General features: G+C 42.3%; 1 long non-coding RNA gene across 1 annotated transcript in view; it reads right to left on the reverse strand.

Annotated features, from left to right (window-relative positions):
- Positions 1 to 2,639: 2,639 nt before the first annotated feature.
- The window catches only part of LOC148641185 (uncharacterized), a 29,512-nt gene continuing 13,387 nt past the window's right edge, over positions 2,640 to 18,764 (reverse strand). The window contains exons 3-4 of the long non-coding RNA XR_015930443.1: positions 3,416 to 3,521; positions 2,640 to 2,947 (exon numbers count right to left, since the gene is read on the reverse strand). This is a non-coding gene — a long non-coding RNA (uncharacterized LOC148641185). The remainder of the gene's footprint in view (positions 2,948 to 3,415; positions 3,522 to 18,764) is intronic.

Consider the following 18,764-nt stretch of genomic DNA (forward strand, 5'->3'; position numbering starts at 1 on the left):
GTCTCTGAATATCTAGACTATATAAATAACCAGCTTGGTACATTGTTTACAGTAAGTTATCCTACACCAATTTTCCAAGTACAAGAATCATCAAATTTCTCACAGACAAATCTGCAATAACAGATAACATGAACAATGCTACTGCTACAAGTGTAACAAAATTAACCATTTGAACGCAAACATAAAACAATAATTTTAAAGAGACAAACCCACAGCTTCAAAACTATAAAAAAGCAAAGGTATAAAAAGTTCAAAGCCACAGGAAATAACTTGATGAATGCTATATCTAATAAATCCGCTTTAAGGAATTAAAGAAGCTTAAGATGGTTAGAATCTGCAAATGAAATGTTGCTCCAAAAACAAGCATCAAGTCTAGTGACCCTGAGTATCTTGCTCTGAATCAGTCGTCAAAACAGGTTTCAAATCTCCTTGAGGATAAGAAGCTGAACACTCCCCACCCTCACCACTCGTCCTCTGAAATGTGAAAATAAAAAGGCGAAAATAATCTGCTCCTGAAGCCCGCTTTTCACGAAAACTGGGCGGCAGAACACAAACTGAAACGTGCTCAACTTCATAAGGGCGGGAGGGTGCAAAATTTTAAGTCTTAACCTTGACGTTACCAATTAAGAAACAGGGGAGATAACAACTCTGTCATTTAGAGAAAAAAAGGGGAAAAGTGGCTAAACCACCCAGTTTAATTAAAACAGTGATTAAAATATAAAAAAAAGACAAGGATTAAATTACCAAGCACAGCCAGGGAGAGAGAGAGTGAACGTCTGCCCAATCGAATGTGCCCTATCTCTCCCTCTAATCCCCTCTCTCTCACTTGCCTTCCTTCAGCAGAAGTTCTAATTAATTAAAGAATAAATAGTGGGAAAGGAGCAGTAATCTCTAAATCTGTCCTCTGAAATGTTCCTTTAATTTCAGCTACATGTTTTATGAGCAGAGCCTAAGAACGATAATGTTCTCTATGCCAGAACAAGCCTCCCTCACCCACTCATACACAGACTCTCACTCTCCCCCCCCCCATTTGCAACCTGGCTTTCTTCCTCGCTGTCTCTTTAAGGTGTGATCTATATTCGATGACAGTTTAATGAGAGTTTTCCTATTTCAAGGAATCTTATCGCATCATTAAAAAAAAAAAAGAACGGGGATGAATAATAGATCTGATGGTGAGACAGCCTCTGCAACTTCACTCAAGCGCTCTAGTGGTGAGAGGAGGGAAAAGACAGGGTGCTTTTGTCTTACAAGGGCTCCTTCTCCGGCTAATTAACAGAGCGACGCCGCTTCCTTTAGTTTGGAAGAAAGCACGCCGTTATTTCAGATGCAAACAAGGAATATTCAAAAACAAAAGAGAGAGGGGCTGTTCCCGAGCTCCGCGCTGTCGCTTCATGCAGCTGCAGGGGTGGAGGACGGGCACAAGTAATCGAGAGCTCCCTCCTGATTTTTACAGCCTCCGCACTCTGCCAATTGCTCTGCTCTGTCAGCTTAATTGGGCTGTTTCCGCTTTGTGAAGTGCCGGGGCCCATTTTAATTGGCTTTCTTTTAACCGGACAGCAAATCTGATTGGATGGAACACAGTGGGTAGCCTAGGACACATCAGCACTCAAGCATGAATTCCTGGGAGACACTGGGGTTCCTGCTCCTGTGCTCCAAGACCTAAGGCTATGCGCTCCTGGACCCCATTCATTCTTTATTGTTATCATAATATGACATTGGCCGGCATAACCCCATTGAAAGTCACTTCCTTTACGCAGTTTACTAAGCAAGGAGACAGACAGTTTCTCAGCTCTGCCCTTTCCACTTTAATGAGCAGTGAAATGCCCTGCCATTAACATTTTCAGTCTGATTACTCTGAAACCAGAACTAGATCGCTCCATTCTCAGCTTTTTAAGCACTCTCCCTAGGTAAATCAATGAATATTAAGGCTCAATGGCCTCATAAGACAAGTTGCGCTGTCACTGTGCAAGCCCGGTCTAACAAACGCTAAAATACATCATCCAAGACACTCAGTGCGCTGTCGCTCCCCTAAAAGACAGCGATGCCACGGTGCTCATTTTTCTCCTTGGAGCTGCGCCAATGTCACCCTGATATCTGCTGAAAGCACTGCCAGGCTTGGCTCTCCAGCGCCGTCACCCCCTGCCCCTCCGTAATGAGCACCGTGACTCTCCAGCTCCCCCGCGCCGCCACCTTGCCTGATAATGAGCCCGGCCGAGCCGCGTCCCGAAGTGTCCAGCTCCGACACCCCCGGCCCCGTAATGAGCACTAAAAGTCGTCGGCGGGTTCCGAGAGGCGCTCACTCTCTCGATGTCTCAGTTCCATCCTAATTGCTTGTTTGCCTCGTTTCAGGTGTTCGCTCAGATTTTCCCGTTCAAAGCTGCCTGGAGGAAAATCCGCTGTGTCCCTTCGTTATCCAGAATAACTTGTGAACGGGGGCTTGCTGCGGGGGGGGGGCAAGCACTGCTATTAAACTGTTTTATTTGTCACCCCCCCCCTCCCCCACACACACACCTGATAACAGCTAAAACACTTTATGCAGTAGGTCTAAATATGGATGACAGATGCAGTCTGAGAGGTGTTTTCACATACTGTATACATGATTGTTCAGTTCATTAAGGCAATAAATCACTTTGGCTGACAAATTTCCTTTACGGGATGTGGCGCCTTTGCTCCTTGTGGTAACAGGAAAGTTCTGTTGAGGCGGAGTGCTGTCAAATAGCCCGCTGTCCTAGACACAGCACTCCTGCTTTCCAGGGGGAATTCCTCCCCTTTATGCCTTTAAGGGATTTTCCAAAAGATGTCTCGGCACCAGCCACTCACCTCACTCTCAATCACACACAGGCCTGTAGAGAACGTGTCATCTTGTGAACAGATGAACCAGTCCTGCCTTCACGGATTCAGCCTGCTCTCGCAGTAATGCAGTCCCAGGTATTCCATCACAGTGCTTCTACGAGAAAAACCCCGCAACAAACCCTGAGTTCTCTTCATTTTCTCCATTCCCCTCTTATTCAATATCTTATTTCCTTTAATTCCCAGGGAGTTTTCTTTCATTACAAATGGCCATTGGCTATAATTTACTGACTCCTTATGTGTACATTGAATAAAAAGAGCGAATTGCCTTCGGCCTTGTTCTGAGTCAGAGAAATGGTCTGGTGGTACCAAGATGCCAGTGGTTTTAGGGAAACCAGCCTGTTTTTTTTTTTCCCCCATCGACAAGCTGACAGAATCAAATCGCCAGCGGCAGTGTGAGCAAGTCTGAAGTCGGGTGTTGGAAATCCCCCCCCCGAGCAAGCGTCACGGCCCACGAAGTGTCCGGTTTTAGTTGTTTTTCACTTGTACGTCTGCCTCGGCCCCCCTACCCTTTAAGCTTTTTATCTGGAGGTTGCTCGCTTTGCTCCACCCGTCTGGACCTCACCTGCTGAGCTTCCCTCCCCGCCGCTCTGTCCCTCCTCTCCCGGCACGCTGGTGCAGTACTGGTGCAGGAAATGCCAGGGCTGTTTCAGGCACTAATGGACGGCTCGCTGCAGAAAGGCAAAGAATACAGCGAGATCAGGACACCTTCTTTGTCCTCGGACATCCAAGGAAGGCCTAAGCAGGGGCAGCGACTTAAGAAAATGTTGCATTATTTCCCTTTAACTCTCGTTTTTTACTGCTGTTTTTCCCATGCAGATACTGGGAAGACCAGGCACAGCCCGGGCACTGAAGTTGGTCCTTCCTAGGGCAATTAACATCTTTAAAATCTGTATTAGATCATTAGATCAGTTTTTTGTTTCCTTCTTAAATCATAGCTTTAATTGATTTTTATCTGAAAAAAAAAACATGACTTGCGCGCACTTAATTTTCCCAGGCAGATTAAAAGATAAATCCGGTCTTCCTTGTCAGTGTGGAGAGGGAAGTGATAGATACCACAGATCTCTGGCTCCATTAATGCCTCAATGCTGTATTGAATGTGTGAGCTCTCAGATCCCCGTCTCCTGTCCAAAATTGATTTCACCAGCTCTCTCTCTCATCTATGGTTCTTTTCTTTCTGTTTAATTGGTTGCTTATCAGTACACTAGTACTTAGCTATCAAAAGTGTATTGAATTTGAAGAAACTGAGATCACAAGTGCCTCTTGCAACATTGTTAAAACGATTCACTAATTACCTTTACTAGGAATTAATCTTTTCATTGGGAGGCTATTCATCATTGTTGATTTTTTTTCTGAAAGTGGAGGAGCTCATGTTATCAAAATTAGCAAATGCCAACCCCAAATATCAAGAGCAGCACTTTGATCTTCTTTACCTGAACTTTAGAATTTGTACTTCATCTATGCTATTTCCCTTCTGTCCATTTTTCTCACTCAGAGAGAAAGAGAAATCACAGCATGACAAAAAATATTTCACATCAGCTGACATCTAAGGCACTGCTGCTCTGTGGTTTCATAAGAGAGATATCCGTGGCTCTTTTAGATTAATGTTAGCTGTGTCTGATCCATGTCACACCAACCTTGAAGGTTCGCACTGCTGAGCTCAATCAACCATTCACAGTTGCTGTCATAAAGAAATTATACCTCAAATTAAAAGAAAACCTAGATGCCACTGCTGAATTTAAGCCAATCTTTATTCAGAATCTTAGTGTGGGGCACTACTCAAAAATCATAAAACCACAGAGCATATTCACGACATATATCAGAATCATTTGAAACGACAGGGAGAACTTCAGTAGGTAGGATTGCATACAGCCTACTTGAAAGAATCGCTAGATTTCTGAGAAATCATACTTTTGAAGATTATCTGAAGGCTCAGGCGGCACAGTACTTTGCATCATTCTTTCCATGTTGTGGATCAGGATTATAATGCAGATAAGAACAAATGACAAATGACAAAATGGTTAAATGAATTACCATAATCAGCATTACAGTGGTTACGTACTCAAGCATGGAGAAACTGGCTTGGCAACCTGGACTTACTGTACCAAGTGCTCATAAATAACTTGTACTGTATTTAGATTGAGGGGCTTCTGGTGCTGCATGCCTAAATCAGAAATCCAATAAGAAATGTTTAGCTATGATGCAGCTTCCCAAGCAATTAACCTAGTCTTCTTTCATGCTTATTCTAACTGACGTGCTGTTTAGGATTTTTCCCCAAGATAAAAGCAAACCATTATTTTGGAAGACATCTCACGGTCCACAAGGTTTATCATTAACTCCCCTTATGGTAATGGAATGTCACGCACTGTAAGTGAACCAACCATCATCTCCTTCTAATAAGTTGTTTTTAACACCTTGATGTGAGTGCTGTTTAGCAATTGGAGGAATTCGTTTGGACACTTTCAAAAACATCATGCTAAGATCTGCCAGACGAGCCGGCTTTCGCGGGTTTAATTACCTGTGACTCTGAGGTTGGCAGCTGGGGCACAGGAGTGGACATGAGAGCATACAGAGTTCATGACAGCTGAAGATGTTCAGGAGAAGAATCTGACAGTTACCAATACGACAACTGATCTTGTGTGCTTAATCTAGTCGGATCTTATGCACGACTGATCTTATAGTACGGTAGCCAAACGTATGTAAAACAATGGCTCTAAAACATGGTGAACAGTGTTGTAAATTTACAGCATTCTTAATTTCTCTGAAATATGTAAGCAGATTAGTAGATTAGTATGTCCCTTAAAAGCATTTGTATGATTCCAGCAGAACGAAGACTCAACTTACCAAGATGCCTTCTGCAACTGATATCTAACCAATATTACTGCTATTAATCAAAAGCAGACAACAGTTTGTATTTAAATAATACTTTTTTTTTCCCACTCCACTATAATCTTTAAGGATTTGCAAGGAGTAATCTGGGCTGTTCGGAGAAAGATATCTTGACTTTTGAGTCCTAATTTGTACAGGACAATTTTTTACGAACATTTGCACTGACTGACCAGTGTTCTTTGGAATCATTCTGGTATGGAATCATCTGCCACGGGAAGTTTACTCTAAGCTTACAGCTAGAAAATGATCAAATGAAGAGAAGAAAATGAATACCTGTACTTAATAATGCTTAGCACCTCACTGTGGAATCACCATGCATTTAATTGATGAAAACAGGAAAATTAATGTCTTGCAATAGATGAAACTTTTAATGAAAGTTGGGGAGGAAGGAGTTCACCCTCACCTCTTGTAACGCTGCCCAAAATCAGTTTACGAAATGCTAGAAAACAATGCTCAAAAGCCCCTCTCCTTCTCACGTTTCCTTCTGCCTCCCTCCTGCCCATCTCCGCCTGCAAGGAGTACCTCTTGGTTTACTCCTCACTCAAACTGGGGTCCTGAATTCCTCATCCTACAGCCAGGTGATTGGCCAAATAAAGAGTCCAAACTCTTTGTATGCTGCCTTTCAATAAACATTAATTCTGTGATTTCTAATTGGGTGATTTTATTACTCATGGAAATATATCTCTCTAACTGTGCACAGACTCCAGCAACGGCCTGAGAAAGCGCTCTGTCTGTTGACGTGCTCATTTCCTGCTGTAGCACGCTTGTCTTCCTGTGTGAGACCAGTGAGAGAGCCAGCCCGCACATCACAGCCCTTAAAGCACTGGTTCAATCAAGCTGTCTGATTCCACAAGAGGGCAAGCCAGGCTCCACTGCTCCAGCGCAGCAACACAGGGGCTGGCCTCCCCTGCTGAAATTGATGGCTTTTTTTTTTGAAGATGACTCAGTCTTCTCCCATCCTCCACTTTCTTTTTTTGGAGGGGGGGGGGGTTCATTATATTTATGATTGTAACTACTGGTGTGGAAAAACCCATCTTCTGGGCCAGTAAATCTGGAAATGGAGTACTTGTTGAGGTCAAAAAGAGACAAGGTTTGTGCAGAAAGTGCAAACTTGTTTGGGTTAGGGTGCAATAAGTACCAGCGGAGGGAGTCTGAGATCTCTGACGGCTTTTTCTAAGATACACTCTAAGATTTTAAATAACACATGTAGAGGGAGGGAGGGGATCTCTTTTCATAGCCTAGTGGATGCCTGAATTTCATTGCTGCGATAGTTTCTCTGAAGTCACCACTAGCACATAGCTTTTGGGTTATTTTTCTGTCACTAAATTTGAATTTGTTGGAATTATGGGACGTAGTGGTGAACTGTAAAAATAAGCCAACATATCACATGGTCTCAGGACAGTGCGGTAAACCTGGGGAATGTGCCTGACAAGTAAATGGGGAGTTTAAACGGATTTGGTGAAGATATTGAGAGAAAAAAAAAAGGAAAAATAAAGGAATTTGGAAGAATGTCCAAATTCAGGAAGGGAGGTCAAAACGATAAAACCATGCATGCTTACAAAACACAAGATACAGATGCAGCCATTCAAAATGGGTGAGGTATTTCGCGGCATACCCCGGTGGGCGTGTCACAGTATCACGCAGTATCACGCGGTATCACGTGTGTCACGTGTGTCACGTGACTAACTATCCGGCGTCGCCTTGTAAAACCGCCAGGGGGAGCTTAACCTCTCATGTACAGCATTTGAGCCTTTAATTTGGAACTGTGTATTACAGCATGTTAATCATCAGTCATTAAAATGTTGGTATATATTATGAAAGCAAGATTGCTCAGTTGGACAGAAGTACACAACCTACCTTTATCAGAAATATTTATGCATCAAAGCCTTTACTGAAGATATTACTAATAGTATTAATAATGGATGACTTTGGACAAGCTGTATACTCAAAGTATAATTTCTTTAGCACATTTGTACAAGCACTTGGAATCTGTCCAAGCCATACTTTGTCAGGCATTTTGTTTTACTTCAACGGGGCATAAAAACTTCCTTGCTTTTAACAGGGCGTTTCATAATTTCTAGCTACGAAAATGATTTAAAATGCGACACCTATCATTCAACTAGAGCTTAAAATATCACAAGGAAAAATACACACCGGTATTCCATTTCTCCCTAAACATTGTAAGCTTCGAAGTCTTTAACTAACGTGAAACCGGAGTCAACAAGCATACTTTTAGAATTTGATTAAAAGGGAATATAATATGGAATCGCATATCTCAATAATTTAATAACGGTATGATTATATCCGTGTACTGCGGCAGAGCTATGTAGGGCTGTTTCGCCTGCCTGATCATGTGAGCTCTCTTGTAGCCTACTGGTCTAGGTGCGTGCACACCAGCTGGTAGGTTGGGTGTTCGAATCCAGCTGGTTCTGGACTTTTCATTTTTATTTATTTATTTTTTAATCGCGTAACATAAACATATTACCGTATGCAAACTGTACTGTATACAGTATGTATATGTATATTTAATGTCTTAACTGTGCCCGTTTAATTGAATTTAAAAAACATATTTAACACGAACATTAAGCTGCTTACATCTTCCGCCTGAGAACAGTCACCCGTTGCTACCCAACGCAGAATGGTGATTGGCTGACACCATCTGACACCCCTCTGATTGGAGAAAAAAGACGTGCTGGTGTGCTATACCAGGAAGAGGATTTCTTTCCATTCAAAACGTGTATTTTAAAAGTTTAAGAAGTAAAAACCTTACAGCGTACACAGATTTCTAAACTGATCAGGATCGTTATCTTTGTCTTATGCATAATAATGTTCACCGCTCTGTCCAGCAAATTAATAATAAACTTTATTTTATATAGCGTTTTAAACGAATAAGAAATTAGATTGCTCATAAACCTAATCACTTGCTTTTTCTTTTTATTTAGGCTCAGATTTCAACTATAGATCGTATTATTAATAACCATAATAACAACCAACCAACAAAAACAACCATATAAACATAATGGTGGTGCTGGACCTTCCAGTTTTATTTATTTATTTTTTAATCGCGTAACATAAACATATTACCGTATGCAAACTGTACTGTATACAATATGTATATGTATATTTAATGTCTTAACTGTGCCCGTTTAAGTATTGAATATTCATATCTAATTTTACCACTGAAGGGAAATCTTAACATAAACATACAGTATATGGCTGGTCTCGGTACTTTAAAGAAAAAAATACGCACCAGTATTCCATTTCTCCCTAAACATTGTAAGCTTCGAATGAAACCACTAAATAAAGACATAAATATAGAAATCTTAAGATTTGTTTTATTTAATGTTGGTAGCAGGATGAACTGTCAGAGTGTATATTTTGTCGCAAAGTTGCTACAAGATGTTAACAGTGAAAAAGGTATTTAGAAATGAGTTATTTCAAGATGAAAAAGAAAACATACACGAAACATGGTTTCATTACGACCAGAATCGTTCTTGAGATATTTTTAACTTGATTTACAGTATTTGAGAGGTATGTCTTAACACCGATACTACAGTGCTTAAGTACTGCTCACGTATATGTTTCTAGGTTTATATTATGCATTTCATACGGTCAAATTACTTTTGAGCAACTAATAAGAAGCGCGAAACGGTATGCGTTTTACTTTCGTTTTGTGCTGGGACCCGTGGATTGATTAGAGATATCAAGTACATACAAGTCATTTTTTAAATGTTGTAGTTCGTCTTGAAAAAATGTTACGAGTACATCATCTATCAACAATTACACAGGTTCTGTTTCCATATTGCGGATTTTGGTTAGGTACAGTATTATCAAATCCACTGGCGCTGTGTGTTACTTTACTGAGTCCCAATCTGTGATTGAAACCTGTAAAACCGGTTTAATTCGTCACAGCCAGCACTCTTCAGGTGTGAGGGTCTTCTGCTCAGAATGAAACGCTAAAAATAAAATGTTTGTGTATATTCTAATGGTAGTGGGGGCAGGGTGTGTGGGAACAGGTTTGTTCTTCACACCTGAAACATTTTCTCTGAAAGGATTTTCTTCGAAGTTTAACCGATCTTGTTACAGCATGTTACAGTTTACTATTATTAACCATATTAATTTTAAGTGCTTAATGTAAAATCTTGTAAAAATATATTTTCATTGTTCAAATATACATTAATATACATTAAGTCTATCATATAATAAGTTAAATACAAAACTAAAGAAAAAATAGGGTTAAATATAATTCAAAATATTTTGCTAACAATGTTAACTGTTTATGAATAATAAAATGTATTAACTAAGGAGTAGGATGGCACAGTTGTTAGTATGTTTTTTGTTTTGTTTCTTTTTCATAAATACAACAGTAGTACCTGATGTCTCAGTGGCTTTCAAAATTAAATTATGCATGCAAACCTGTGAACTAGAAAGATAACTAAGATTTTAATACTAATTAAATGACCGCGGGCACTTCCCACCCCCCCCCCCCTACATTCTCAGAGTAGAACAGACTAACCTTCTAATGAAAGACGGTCCACCCCCCACGGACAGGAAAAGTGCCCACAGGCACTTAAACTTAATATGGTCAGTAACGGTAAACAGTAACATGGTAAGAAGGAGCACGTACAAACGTTTTCGAAATAACCACATGTAAGACTCTGATCCTAAAAATGTTTAGGGAGAAAGTGGAATACTGGTGTGCTTCCAGAAGAATCAGTATGGCTCAGAGATTAAATAAAACTTCACAGACATTAACGAAGAGCATAACGCGTGTACTGTATACACTGCAAGTACAACCCAACTCTCTGCAGGGGTGCTGGCTGTGACGAATTGAACCGGTTTCACGGGTATTTTCAAAGTAGGAGGCGAGATTTCCAGCGAAAGACACCCCCCCCCCCCTCAAAAACCCAGTAAATACAGTACTTACTAGTTAAAGGCTAGGCTCTCGACTACGGCGAAAGGAACCCTTCTTTCATTAGAAGACAATGAACATATTTTAGCCCTGAATGAATTAATAGCAAACATGGTTTACATAAAATACATTTTTCCAAGAAAGTTTAGCCTTTGTCACTAATGAAACCACTAAATAAAGACATAAATAGAAAAATCTTAAGATTTTTAAAATACATGACTTTGCTAAAATTTATTTGAAAATAAAAACAATTACAACCGCCAGGGGAGAGAGAGAACAGGGGAGGGATGTTGGTTTTGCATAAGGGGCGGGGCTATGGAAAGTAGGTATGTTTGGGAATGTGTAGTTACATGTTCTGGCTGTTTGTGAATTATCGTTGTTGAGTATGGAGTGTTGAGGTATTGATTTTGTGTAATGCTTTATGTTGAAAATTGAGGTGGATTTTGTTTATGATAAACAGGATAAACTGGGATGGGAGGAAGGTTTGGTTTTGCATAAGGGGCGGGATTATGATAATTGGATGACTTTGCGAGTGTAAAATGGTTTGATTATTTGATTTTGTATTGTGGTTGTTATCTATGTTTTTGGTTGGTATTATGTTTATATGGTTGTTTTTGTTGGTTGGTTGTTATTATGGTTATTAATAATACGATCTATAGTTGAAATCTGAGCCTAAATAAAAAGAAAAAGCAAGTGATTAGGTTTATGAGCAATCTAATTACTTATTCGTTTAAAAAGCTATATAAAATAAAGTTTATTATTGTAACGCAACGGGGGCTCAGGCGGGCGCCCTTGCCGCATCTGGTCGGCCCCATCCCGACTGGAGGCTCGAACCCGGGACTTCCGCGTCTCTCTGCAGCGACCTAGCCCCGTGAGCCAAAGAGAGATCTCTCCACAGCCCAGTAGCTGTGGTCCTGCTATCACAGGGAAGGGCGGTGACGTCACCCGCTCTGGTACGCCGGCTCTTACACAGCGCCCTGTCGGCCGTAAGCGTTACACTCTCCCCCGCTTAAATCGCCGTCCCCGGCGAAGGGCTATCCCACCCCGCTTCTGACACCAATGTAACGCAACGGGGGCTCAGGCGGGCGCCCTTGCCGCATCTGGTCGGCCCCATCCCGACTGGAGGCTCGAACCCGGGACTTCCGCGTCTCTCTGCAGCGACCTAGCCCCGTGAGCCAAAGAGAGATCTCTCCACAGCCCAGTAGCTGTGGTCCTGCTATCACAGGGAAGGGCGGTGACGTCACCCGCTCTGGTACGCCGGCTCTTACACAGCGCCCTGTCGGCCGTAAGCGTTACACTCTCCCCCGCTTAAATCGCCGTCCCCGGCGAAGGGCTATCCCGCCCCGCTTCTGACACCAATGTAACGCAACGGGGGCTCAGGCGGGCGCCCTTGCCGCATCTGGTCGGCCCCATCCCGACTGGAGGCTCGAACCCGGGACTTCCGCGTCTCTCTGCAGCGACCTAGCCCCGTGAGCCAAAGAGAGATCTCTCCACAGCCCAGTAGCTGTGGTCCTGCTATCACAGGGAAGGGCGGTGACGTCACCCGCTCTGGTACGCCGGCTCTTACACAGCGCCCTGTCGGCCGTAAGCGTTACACTCTCCCCCGCTTAAATCGCCGTCCCCGGCGAAGGGCTATCCCACCCCGCTTCTGACACCAATGTAACGCAACGGGGGCTCAGGCGGGCGCCCTTGCCGCATCTGGTCGGCCCCATCCCGACTGGAGGCTCGAACCCGGGACTTCCGCGTCTCTCTGCAGCGACCTAGCCCCGTGAGCCAAAGAGAGATCTCTCCACAGCCCAGTAGCTGTGGTCCTGCTATCACAGGGAAGGGCGGTGACGTCACCCGCTCTGGTACGCCGGCTCTTACACAGCGCCCTGTCGGCCGTAAGCGTTACATTATTAATTTGCTGGACAGAGCGGTGAACATTATTATGCATGAGACAAAGATAACGATCCTGATCAGTTTAGAAATCTGTGTACGCTGTAAGGTTTTTACTTCTTAAACTTTTAAAATACACGTTTTGAATGGAAAGAAATCCTCTTCCTGGTATAGCACACCAGCACGTCTTTTTTCTCCAATCAGAGGGGTGTCAGATGGTGTCAGCCAATCACCATTCTGCGTTGGGTAGCAACGGGTGACTGTTCTCAGGCGGAAGATGTAAGCAGCTTAATGTTCGTGTTAAATATGTTTTTTAAATTCAATTAAACGGGCACAGTTAAGACATTAAATATACATATACATACTGTATACAGTACAGTTTGCATACGGTAATATGTTTATGTTACGCGATTAAAAAATAAATAAATAAAAATGAAAAGTCCAGTACCAGCTGGATTCGAACACCCAACCTACCAGCTGGTGTGCACGCACCTAGACCAGTAGGCTACAAGAGAGCTCACATGATCAGGCAGGCGAAACAGCCCTACATAGCTCTGCCGCAGTACACGGATATAATCATACCGTTATTAAATTATTGAGATACGCGATTCCATATTATATTCCCTTTTAATCAAATTCTAAAAGTATGCTTGTTGACTCCGGTATCACGTTAGTTAAAGACTTCGAAGCTTACAATGTTTAGGGAGAAATGGAATACTGGTGCGTATTTTTTTCTTTAAAGTACCAAGACCAGCCATATACTGTATGTTTACGTTCCAAAATTAATATCGTTTATGGCCTTCACACGCGTTACAGTATGCTCCTATTCTTTTTATGCTCAGCTACTAAGATTTCCCTTCAGTGGTAAAATTCAATATCTACAACGGGCACAGTAAAGACGTTTACAGTACAGTAAGTCTTTCTACGACAGACCAACGGACCACGAGTGCCCCTGTCGGTCAACCAATCACGCACTGCGGTATCGCGTGTCATCTTACCTGCGGTATCTGTACTGCGGTGTCTTTACCGCGCACTTTGAATGGCTGCATCTGTACTTAACTCATGCCTTTTACTATTTATCCTACAGCATATACATCTGCTTTCTGACACCGGTTTTAGGTCTTTTTAACGGACAGGTCACCACTGTGTACACAGTTGTATGTAGGGTGTAGGAGTTGATAGGGATTTGTGATCTAAACTGCAAGGTTGTCTCCAGGAAATTCCAAGTGAGACCACGCTGTTGGACTCTTGGTGCGGTAGAAATGTCTAGCTGAATAAATGGGTGCAAATGTAAGTTCCTTCGGACAAAAGGGCGAGCTGAATGAAATAGTAATGCACCAACGGTAAAGCACGATTTGTGCACCTTTGAAAAAATGCGCAACAGTGCTCATATTGTGGTTACCAAGAAAGCAAATTGGATGTGGTGCTTCCAGAGGTCTGTGGAGGGCACAGCTGATGCCCAGCTGCTTTTCACGAGAAGGCGACAGGACACGGATCCGCCCAGTTTCTTGCTCGCCGGTCTCTGCATTTCTCCAGTCGAAAAGCCAAGCTGCAGGGGTCAAGGGAGTTGCAGGACAGCTAGCAGCACCGCATCTGGGATTTCAGTCACATTTCTACTCTGGCTGGACCTGTGGGCCCTAGCAAGCACGCTGCTAAACAGAAGGCACCTGTATACATTATTAACGGGGTTTGTTTTCCTCCAGCTGTCATGGAGAAATCCGAGGTGGAGGTGTTTAACCCTTCGCGCTCGGAAATATCCTCCATCTGTCGTCGGCGGCAGCCACTTCATCGCCCTTCGGCTTCATTCAAGAACCAGCTGGATGAGATCCTTGGACCAATGCATGGCTTCCAAATGGAAGCTGGTCTGAATGACGATCTCTTGCTTGCAACCTTATGTTCTTATGCAATGCGATTTCAATATAATATCAAAAACTTTATGGAGGGAAGCCAGTCACAAAACAACCTCACTCCAGCAGAGTTCCTTCAAAAACACAAGAGGTATGTGCTGTTAATCCAAATTAGTCAAGTATTTGAATGAAGTTAATGAATTACGTGTTTTAATTATAATCTAATTAAGTGAAATGTGACCTTTTGGTTATTCATCAAAAGCAGAAAGAAGGCCGAAGTTTTTATGTCTGTAAAACATTGCATGCATGCGTTAAATTCGATGCAGCACTGCCACTGATAACAAACCCATTCCTTATGACAATTATTTAGAGCAGGGGGAAAATGTGGTATTTTACATCTTGGATTTTATCCTCTATGACTGATAGAGAATATAATTAAATCTATTTACAGAAACAAAGCCAGAAGGCAAAATAAGCTTGTTCCACACAGAGTGTGAAGTACACAAGCTCATATAGCTGTCGTAGGTGTTGCTTCTTAATAATTTGGAAATTAATCCATTTGGTTCTAGCATGTTCCCCCCAAAAAAATTGGTCTGTCAGCAGGGCAACAACATTATTTTACTATACTGTAAATCATTACATTCGATTTCACAGAGTTATTTAGTGCAGTGTCAAAATTCTTTTGAAAGTAGAAAAAAAATAAAATACGACACATGAGTGATGATAAAAGGAAAACGTTTTAAAATAGAATGTAATGTACTTATTCCCCGGAAAACTGAATAAACATATTTATAGATAAAGTAGTGCTGATAACCTGCCAAGCTTCAACACTGCAGCTCCCCCTCCAAACATTATGAATTCATTGCAGTGAGCTGGCAGATTTACAGATTTCAGGCAAATAGAGAAGTATAAATATGGAGGATAAGTAAGAGAGCAGGCTTGATTTGAATTGGTAACACTTCTCATGTTGCTGTGCCCTGTTTTATTCATACTGAACAGTTTGTGATAGCTATGGATCTGCACATCCGAGTCTGAAACCCCCAGGCTCCTAAACCCACAGTACTGACGTCCGATATCTCAACTGGATATTGTAGCCTTTTGCAAAACGTGTCTAAGACCAATATCGTTTTGTGTCAACAGGCTGCTGGAAAGCCCAATGCATACTCTTCCGACACATGGAATGCAGAATCAGCGACACTTCTTACTTGCTTTCATTTCATGGACCTTGGAAAGACATAAAGACCTCCTTCCTGCAGTGCAGTGGTACCAATTCTCAGGCTTCACCTGGTCTCAGGTGTGTGGACTTTACCCTCCTCTCCATCGGGGTGCTGTTGAGTCTGATGTCACTGTACAGTAACTGCTCTCTTCACACACAGCAAATTCCCCTGCTCTCAATCAAACGTCCACAGAGCATTCAGAACAAATTCCTACCTTCAATCGCACATCAAAATTACAATGTGCTAATGCAATTTGCTTTAACTGTGTTGAATCTTAACCATCTTGACAATTAGATTACTCTTAAAAAAGCATATGGATTTCAGACTAAATTACTCAAGCAGCTTTATTGCTTTAGAGACAGCACATATGTTTATTCCTTCTTTTTTAATATGGAAATTGTTCAATCAGAAAACGCCTTACAATTGCATAATGCTTTAAGTGGCTGAGCCGATACCTTCTTAACTACATTTATTTTGAAATTTTCAATAGTACTCAATGAAGATAGAATCATAAGAAAGAAGCTTAGAAATAATTGCTTCTGCTCGAAATGGCACTGAAATAGAACAATATCATTTCTTGCTGTCATGTTTCACCATGCATTGCACTTAATAATCGTCCAATATGATTAAATGCAAAGTGAATTCACTGCAGTTAGCAATGGCTATGACTGGGAAACTCTTGTAGCATAACATTGCATAACATCATGCATACTGTATGTAGGGCAGAAATCTAAATTCTACTTCCACTGTGTGAAAATGGACAGGGTGTCCAGAGCGCCCCTGAAAATAAACGCAGAGTGCTGGGGTCCCCAAGTTCAGACCTCAGGTTTTAAAGCTCAAGCTGATTTTGGTGTTGATTTAAGGTTACCCCCCAAAACCTGCTAGAGCACAGTCCTGCAAGACTTGGGCAGCCCTGCTTTACACATTTATTCAATGACTCTCAAAGACCAAGTGAGAGACCAAGAGAACCCAACAGCAACGCAAGGCAAAATCCTAAACACTACCGCCAGGAAGGATGAACGCTGCAGCATCACCTGCACACTGGGTGCAGGAATTCAGACAACTGCAACAGCATCATCAGGACAAGAAAGCACAAACAAGAGAACTCTCTAAAACATTTTTTAAACGCCTACAAAAACCAAGCCTTTCCTCCAACAGAAAAGATTCACAAACGACAAACTCCATACAGGATTAAGTCACAAACACTTCTTTTGCACACTGAGTACTGAAGAAAGATATAAGATGTGAAGAAGGGGTTAACTGATTCCTTTCTGCACAAGAACTAGACTAGACATTCCAGGCTTAGAGTTATGGAAAGAAAGGGGGACAAATGATAAGGATTCCAAATGCCAGTTAGAGACCCCCCCCCCCGACCATTAAGAGTGGTCAAAGTCTGGGAACTGTCCGAACACCGTGATCTCTCCCCATTACCATGGAAACGAACTACATCAGAAGGGGCTGAAAAGTGCTATATAAACTGGAGGTTTTATACCTGTATTTCGAACAATAATTCGGTTTTACTGTTCCTTGCATGCAATAAAACTCAGCTGTTTAAACCTCATCTCAGGATCCAGATCCAGTACCCTAAACACACATGATGAATCGCTAAGACAATAAGGGGGCATCCTTTTGCACAAACACCAATAAGTGAAGTGCACTGTCACCCAGGAGATGGCTTTTTAATGCTGACTTTTTACGGGTCTGTCATGCACTGAACATGGTTGAAACTGCCTCTCTTTTACACCAGCGCCTACACCACTGTTGAAAAAACATACAACCACGCTAATGGAGCATTGCGTTTCAGGTTCAAGTTCAAGTCTGGATTGGAGCACTTCTGCTGTTTCAATGCGTGAAGATCAGAGTTAGATTTAACAGCACGGAGTGATTAATGCCGCATGATTAATGCCGGCAGTGTTCGCTGAAAAGGACAAAATAATTCCCACTCCAAAAGTAGTGGTTTAAATAGCACTTAAGTGCAAGCTTCATCATTCCCAGGAAACAGACACTGCCCAAACAAATAAGTGCCTGCCCTCTCTAATCCACAACAAGCACTGATGGAAAGGTATGAGGTAAGCCTACTGCTCAGTGAGACTTTAATTACAGACAGTTCCCAACGTTCAAAGCTCTGCAGGATAATTCGGGCACACGCATGCCAACTGGCACATGCAAACAAGACACTGCAACAAGTTGCGTAGTACCTGTGGCAGCGTAGTGGCCTGCAGTACGCAACCTGCTTGCTGCCTTTTGAGTGAAAGGTGTGTGTGAGCCTACCATTTGCGATCCAAATCATTAATAGGATTCAAATGGACCCTAATCATGGATGACAAGCGCAACAGTAGTGCATGGGATGAAGGAAGGAAACAAGAAAAGTCAACAGATTTGGAAGGAACGGAACCCATGAGTGAGCTTTCAGAGGAAGGAGACTGGGCATGTGCCTGACTAAAATCGTTCTCTCCGCTGCATTGTGGGTAAAAAAATGGTCTTTTGTGGGTTCGCCTGGAAACCTGATCTACATTTACAACACCATTTCTGTGACAAATGTGTTACGAGTTTCCAAACAACTGACTCTCAATCATAGCCTTGGAACATAACCTGCTTGTAAGGGACCGTCCTGTACTGTATTCTATATACATGAAAAGATGAAAAGAGGACTATCTTGAGCAGGGTCTTGGTCAAGGTCAGGGTCCATAGAGTTATAATTCCACTCATGCTCTACACTTCTCCCGAGAGCTGAGCGCTTCTCTGGCCTGTGTGAAAGTTCAATACTCAATGTTCAATGTTCCCAGAAACAGGAAGTACGGTATGCTCCATTTTATAACAGACTGTGAGGACAGGGGTTTGTCAGTTGGCGCAGATATCAAGTGAGACCTTGAACATACTGTATAATCCACACAGTTTACCAAAAACACTGCGCAGGGTTGGTCATTTCTTAAACTATAAACCAACTACAGGAGATTCTGGGTTTGTTTTCTCTGCAAGCCATGCAGAACCACAGGGAGGTCTTTAGCGTAATGAGTTTACATAATTAATACTATCTCTCTGCTGCTGTGGCTTGACAATTATTATCACCATTCAAAGGAATTCCAGTATTCTTTCCCCAAAAGAGCCTGCACTGAAGGGGAGGAAAGAAAAGGTTTAAGTGGCTTAATACATTTAGATTTAGGAGAAACA

This window comes from Lepisosteus platostomus, chromosome 25, assembly GCF_059453375.1.
Source record: "Lepisosteus platostomus isolate fLepPlt1 chromosome 25, fLepPlt1.hap1, whole genome shotgun sequence".
Classification (NCBI taxonomy): Eukaryota; Metazoa; Chordata; class Actinopteri; order Semionotiformes; family Lepisosteidae; genus Lepisosteus; species Lepisosteus platostomus.